Genomic DNA, 7,779 nt, shown 5'->3' with positions numbered 1-7,779 from the left:
CCGAGGGATCCACCTTAAAATATGTAACTATAACACGTTGGACAGGGGGAATGGTGGAGCCTTATGCTGCATGATTGATATTTGTTGTTCCAAATTGAGCTACTACTTTTGGTAACCATATTTAAGTGTTACCTTCATAGAATCCTTGTGCTTCGAGTAACTTGAATGGATTCATCCATTACTCCACATGTCGTTGTTGGGTAGCTTGGTAGACGTTTGTCTTTGGTACCCATACTTGTCTCATTGCTTGTTTCTTTGAAGTTCCTTTCATATTTTTTTTCTCTACTTGGTCTTCCTCTTGCTTGAGGTGTTTGTCTTCCTTTGATGGCTTGGATTGCTCTTTGTAGAACTCTTTGGTTGAGGTGAGTAGGTCCATGCTATTACTTTAGGCCTTTTGGCACAAACATAAGTGTTTCCTTGAAACTAGCCTTTAGCAGTGATTGACTTATTTGATGCTACCCACCCTGTGAGCTTTTGTTGTTGAGGTTGAACTTGTGCTTCATGTATCTAGATTGGATCGTTGACTTTGATGTTCTTTTTGGGCATTAACACTTGGTTAATTCTCTACAATTTTTTTTGGAGGCATTGTTGTGATGAAAAATTTGGTTAATAAACTTTTTGCCTCGGTTTCCATTGCATTGTCAATGGTGTGTTTGTTGATGTAGAGGATTCGTGGGAAGTTTGATGGAGGCTTGTTGAAGGTAAAGTTGTCTTGCGATGTTCATCTGCTTCAGTGTTTACTTTAGCTTTACCTTTTTTTACGATGGCCGGTTGTTTCTTGTGTGCATAAACTTGAGCTACTTATGGGACCTTTGTTGTTGTTGAATCGATCTTTTGTCTTCTCCATGTTCTTCTCTAGATCGTAAGTTTGTTCAACATGTGTTGATGTGGAACTTGGAAACCTTGCTCCTTCATCTGCTTTTGATTGTGCATTGTTTGGACTTGGCATCTTCGAAACCACTTTTGTTAATTCTTCACGTATGTCAATGATGACGAATTCTAGTGATTTTTCTTCTTCCTTTGCACTTTTGCATCATGGTTCATGGCAAAGTTGTTTTTCCCACTTATTCTACTTTCATACTCATAAGTTTCATTAGCTTCCTTCAATACTTTTATCATAAAATAAGGAGTTATATCGTAGCCATCTTTATCGCAATTTTTTGTGGGGGTTATCTTATTAACACGAACATCTAAATTCACCGATATCTACTTATATCCAAAGGGTTCGAATAGTTCTCCTTTGGAAATGGCTCTTATATGTAGTAAATATCCTCTACCGATCCCTCTAGTATACAATCTTCCTTTCTCAAGCTACCATATTCAAATGCTCTGCACATGCAAATATACGCTTCATCATGCAATCGTGCAGGTATTTTATTTCCACAGACCGCAGTTGAGTCAAATTCTTCCATAGGGGTTCGATCAACATCTCTAAAACTATGATCGTTGATGTTGACCCTTGTACTAACACCGTTATGCTGCTAGAAGAGACGGACATAGCCCCAATCTTGCACCATTTTGAGTTGACGCATGAAGGTCACCCAAAATAACATCAATTTTTTTGCTCTTTCCAAAATCCACTACTACAAATATATGCTCATACTCGATTCCACATGCGGATACTTTGATATGTTCTAGGATACCCAAAGGTCTCTCTACAAATCCATCTACAAGTTGCAGTTTCATTTGTGTTTTTCTAAGGGATGATCTATCCCATTATTCTCAAATTCCTTTTGTAACAATGGCCACTCCAGCCCCATTATCAAGTATAGCAAGTATTTTCACTCCTTTCTGTTTTAGCGGAAAGGTGGTGTTCCCTTCTTCTCCTTCGCAGTAATCTCCCACCTTATTTAATGTTTCACTTTCAGTTTCTCTGGTGAAGTTTTCCCCATGGTTTCATTTATAGGAATATCGTAAAGAGGAATTTTCAGTCCCCTCTTCTTTATGTATTTGCTCACTTCTCCCCATAGAAGGGGTGGTCTGATTTTCAACAACTCTGAGAAAAAAAGTGTGCATTGTATGGAGAAGACATCAATTCGTGCAAGCTTTTGGTATCCATAATCTTTGGTGTGGCTTTTCACTGAGTGGGTACCACTCTAGCCTCAGGTTTCATTTTTTGCTCTCTTATGAGAGATGGCAAAGTTCTCAGTGATTCAAATTTACTCTCCATGGATATTGTTGTTCCTACATCAAAGATTGTACATCTTCAGGGTAGAACTCGTGATCCATGTTGCACGAGTTCTACCCTGAAGAAGTGCCTACATGCACGCCCGCCTGTGGCTTATGAGTCACATATCGAGTTATTTCACAGGTGCATTGACTTTGCAATAATTTACTTGCATAGTTTTTGGAAATATTGTATCATCATCTTTACGTCGAATACACGCCAAGCCATGGCACTAAGTAACACGGTGGGGGTGGACGAGTAAGGCGATCAACGGCAGAGGAGGGCCGATAGGTATCCCGAGGTAAATGTCCACCCACCCTCAAAAAAATAAAATAAAAATTGGTGGTGCCATTGAGGAAACCGGACTCAAACCCACAACCTCATGCCCTAACGTATTTTGAGGCTTGGGCTAACAACATTGCCCACCCACATGCATGTGAAAGGATTTCCATTTTACTTAATGCTATAAACGATAAATTTAGACTCCTTGCCTAGAACTAAACCCAGACAAGCCCCTTGTCCGGGTTTAGTTTTAACATGCCATCTATGGTGCAGATCACCTCGACCACCCCGTGTGGAGTTCCTATCCATTGATCTCCCCCCCCCCCCCCCTTTAAATGCACCGTGTCACTTAGTCGTGAGGCACACCAAAATCATCACACCTAGGGACGACTGGCATGCTTTAGTCATTACTTAAAAAAACATCAGGGCCTTAGAAAGCTCTTTTTTGTTGATGAAGCTCCCCCTTCCTTGAGTGATTCATATCTGTTGGATTGTTGTTGATACGTGAGTTGGGCTTCTATGGTCGAGTCAACTTTGTATCTTGTGGTACATTCTGCTCTTTGTTGCCACTTTTAGCCGTGAAGATGGCTTTTGGTGTTGCCTGCCTGTGTGGGAACTGGGCTTCTTTGGGGTTTTGACTTGATGATGGAACTTTCCTGTTTGATTCCACTATAATGCAAGTCCTTTGCAATGTTGCACCGAGTTTGAGGCACGATGCGAGCTCCGTCTAATTGTTGTGGATAGTTCTCTGACTAATTTTTCATTGCTTGTTGTTGTATGCCTTTCTTTGACTTGCTAGGAGATTTTTTGCTGCCCTTGAAGGTAAGAGATGCTCTCGACAAGCACGGTTGAGATCCGCCATTGTTGCTCCAATTCAATGACGAATGATGTGGGTAGAGTTTCTAGAATTGGGGAGTAGAAGCGTTCTCTACCCTAAGTGTCAAGATAGACTATGGTGGATGAAGCCTTAAACTCACCATGATGCCAAGGTTAGGGTTAGAGCGGATATTCTTACGAGCGTTGAGTGCGAGAAACTTGCAAGGTGCGAGCGAGAGTATGGCTAGCAAGCTTGAGCAACAATTGGTGCTCACGAATATGAGATAATCCTTTTAGTATGATTCAACACTTTTTCAATATCCACCCATGAGACTTTGACAATGTCAACCACCACCAACTATCCTAATTGGCGATTACCCTAAAATAAAGAAACGTCCAAAAGGAAGTGGTTCCCACATACTTACACACACACACACACACACACACACATACTTCACTTTGAGCTTTAAACTCCCTTTGAGGCTGGAAACAAAATAATTGAACCATCCTTTGGAAACTTTGAACGTTGCATCTTACCCAAAATACAACCCTCACAAACATGTTTGACAAGTGCTTCAAGAGGCGGCAAAGAAGTAACCATATCATATTTTTGCAAATGGAGCAAAGTGGAAAAATTGAGGTGCCCAAAATGTGCATGCCAAGTTTTGCATCTGAAATAGCCTTAGAATCCACAATTGTAGTTGAAAAATTATGCCCTCGCTTGTCATACAAAGTGAGCTTATACAGCCCACAACATAAATGTCAGATGCAACAATTTCATCACCAAAACTGAGATCATGTATTGTGTACATCTATCATCCACAAATTTGACTACAAGTCCAGGTCTAGCAAGTGTAGATATAGACAAAAGATTCTTCTTGATCCCAGGTACATACAATGCATCAACAAGTGTGAAAGAATTGCCACTTGTAGTAGTAAGCACAATATCCCTGAACCAGATAAGAGGCGTTGTTGACATGATGACTGAATTTCCATGAGGGGCATCCTCGAGAGAGGTAAACAAGTCACGATGTGAGGTAATGTGCTTTGTAACACCACAAGCAAAATACCACACATGTGAATCTGCAACAACTGACATGCATGCATCATGGAATGCATGATTAGAAGTACACTGTGCACTAAAATCCCACTTTGCATCTACATCAGCATCACAATCTCTTTTCACAAAAGACTCTGCAATATCTACACTTGTATTGGACCAGGTAGTTGATCTAGCCTCTTTCTTTTTAGCCTCTTTTGCCTTCAATTTTGGAAATTTCTTGATCAAGTGATCATTAGATTAAAAGTAATGGCAATACATCTTCTTTTTTCTCTTATCACCAAAATTTTCACACGAATCCAAGTGATGTCCAAGCCCAAAAACTTTTGTGGGTAGACCTAAACAAGGTAACAAGAGAGGAATTAAGACCATTCATCAAAGAATTTGAGGAGTTCTTGAAAGATTTTCAGAGTGAAAGGAGCAAGCAACAAGGTGGCAGGTCATATTATGAGTAGAGTGACTCTGAGCGACACTTGAAATCATAGAGACCTAGTCCATCACAAGGTTCGAGATCCTGGGTCCTAAGCGAACCATATCCATTGCTATTGGCCAAAGAGAGGGTAGCCACCCCATGTTTGGTTCGGTCACTCAAACCACTAGGCTTCCTTTCCACTAGGTAAGAACATTTGATTAAATTTTGCATGTGACGAGGTATCACGTTCAACATAGTCACAACCATCTCCATTGCCTTTATGATGTCACCAAGAGTCAATTGTGTCATCTGCTCCACCTCCAAGTAGATCTCTAGCTGTAGTTCCTGGTTGTCCAAGCCATGGTCAACCCCTCTATAAGCCACTATTTTCCACACTACCCATGAGGACCCCACCTGCACACGCCCCAGTAGTGCAATCGCCACAAGAATTGTGGCCACCAGGAACCTAAATCCCAAATTCTATTGATTATCTCATATGAATTAATTCTATATATAATGGTGCATTAAAACTTACTAGTTGTTCATATTATGTTTTATTTTTTTTATGAGTATCGTGTACTACGTGCTTGCCACAATGTTTTAACTTTTTTCACTATGTTTTATTTTTTGAAGTCAAGTCAATCAAAGGTGTTTAATCTATTAGTGAGATTTTTTTCCACTTTATTTTAGTTGAAAATCTTACTGAGAACATGGTGCGAATGATCTTGGAAGTAAAGTCACTCGAGGCTCTTTATAAATAGCCAATAAATCACTACTTTCATTCATTCATTCATTTGCAAGTTTCTCTATGTTTTGTTTTTCAGAAGCTAATCTTTTAGTCTTCTCTCACTCACATATTTACGATGCCAGGGGAAATAAGTAGACAACGCGATCAGCGTGGGCCACCCGCACAATGCGGGCATGGCCCTCGTCATGATTGACAACCCCCTCGTATTGACCCCCATCAGCAATGTGCATGCTAATTAAATTCTCAACAATGTGTATGCTATGAATAATTTATGCACAACACAAAGTGCACGCAAATGATGCCACAATGTCCATATTCAAACCCATGTATGGCCTGGATTTAAATGCACATCCAATCAAAGGGGATATTGAGCAAGTTACTGCTATTGCCAACAATGCAATCATGATGTGGTGGGAACATGGTTATCACACCCCACAAGAGTCTGTAGCTTTCGAATGACATGTGGAGGTTTGGGTAGAAGTGTGGATCACATACATTGATGTGCAAGGACAAGACAATGGAGCCACTGATGGCAACAACGAAGCCAACAATGACACTAGCAATAAGGACAACTAGATTTCATCTTTCTTTGCTAGTGTTAGAGAGATAAGCCCCTGACACCGTACGAGTATATTGTATTGTTTTGTTTTGGTCCATATCTATCTTATTGTACTTGTTGTTTTAAGATGTGTACTTTCAACACTTTTAATATTGGTCTATATGGGTTTGTTATTGCAATCTTTTATTGTTTTTCAATCTTGTTCAAAGTTGAATTGGATTATTATGGAATGTTTATCGTTGAAATTGGCTTGTTGTTGCGAACGATTTGTATGCATGTATCATTGTCCGGTTGATGGCTAATATTATTGCATGATGTATATCATGATGTTTGAAAAGAGTGTGTGTGCTCTGATCTGGGTCATGTTTGTATACAAGTGTGTAGGCTTATCAACCTGGTCGTCATTCAAAACTATCACAAGAGATGTTAAAGGTCTACAAGAAGAGTTGAACTCTAAATCGGTTAATCAAGAGAGAGATGGCATAACCAATCTACCACACTTGGGTGATAGAAAGGTTATACCAATTTTCTCTCTTTTTTAGCACACATACACCCACCGGCACATCACACCCACACTTGAGAGAGAGAGAGAGAGAGAGAGAGAGAGAGAGAGAGAGAGAGAGAGAGAGAGAGAGAGAGAGAGAGAGAGAGAGATCTCAAAGACCAAGGTAATCAATAGTGAAGCCATAGAATTGGACATTCAGATGAGTAGTGAAATAAAGTAAAACAACAGAGATACACACTCTAAATTCTAGTCCTCAATCGAAGAAGATGAAGAGGAAGACATCACTATTCCGCTAGTGCAAGTCAAGCTAGTAGGTTGACAAACCAAGTTTCCATTACACAAATGCAATGGTCCACGGAGGAGGTTCAAAGGTTGAGGGAAGAACGATGAAAGAAGACACTTGAGGAGAAAAAGGAAGTAGATGGAGAGCAGATGATGAGAAGGAGGAAGATTGAACAAACCACTCGAGCAGTGAAAAGCTCCACAGCTTGAAAAGATCATGCAATACAAGAGAAGAAAATCGGTCAAAGAAATGGAGCTTGCCAGCTCTATGCGCTAGACTATACACAAAGTCCTCAAGAGGAATGCGGATCCGAGGGAAGAAGAGTCCAAAAAACAAAAGATGAATGATCTAGAATCACGAGAGACCTCTCCAAAGAGGCCTGATACAACACAAGTGAAGCACCAAGAGAGTATGTAGAATGATGTACCAATGAATTACACCGGGCAACATTTTTCTCCAAAGCCCCCAACCCCGCTGCCACTCGATAAAGAGAAAGACGAGTCTCCTTTCTAACAAGAAACAAGATGATCAAGAGGACAAGAAATTGGAAAAGACTGACCAGACTCCACCCAAAGAGAGAGAAAAAGATGAAGAAAAAGAGCTACCAAAAAAGAAAGAGCCGAAGGCTATACCTCACAATGACATTGGGTTAGCCGCACCGCCCTCTAGCCACCTAGAGAAAACTGAACTCGGTCGGTTTTCAAAACCAAGACTGCGGGAATCAACCCCATTTGGGGAGCATGAGGTAAAAACAACAAAAAAAATATGTTTTTTTCTTATTATTTCCGCCACCAATCTTCCCTCCCCTGCTCACGCGCGTGCAATACAACGCCGCGTTTTCCCTTTGGCGCCACTCCCTACCTCTCCTCCATTATCACTCAAAGACAATCTCTCTCTCTCTCTCTCTCTCTCCCGCTTGGCTCCGCAAACCCATCTCTCTCTCTCTC

This window comes from Adiantum capillus-veneris, chromosome 30, assembly GCF_014529385.1.
Source record: "Adiantum capillus-veneris isolate H3 chromosome 30, ASM1452938v2, whole genome shotgun sequence".
Lineage (NCBI taxonomy): Eukaryota > Viridiplantae > Streptophyta > Polypodiopsida > Polypodiales > Pteridaceae > Adiantum > Adiantum capillus-veneris.
The sequence above is the reverse complement of the archived record's forward strand: the minus strand, read 5'-3'. Positions refer to the sequence as shown.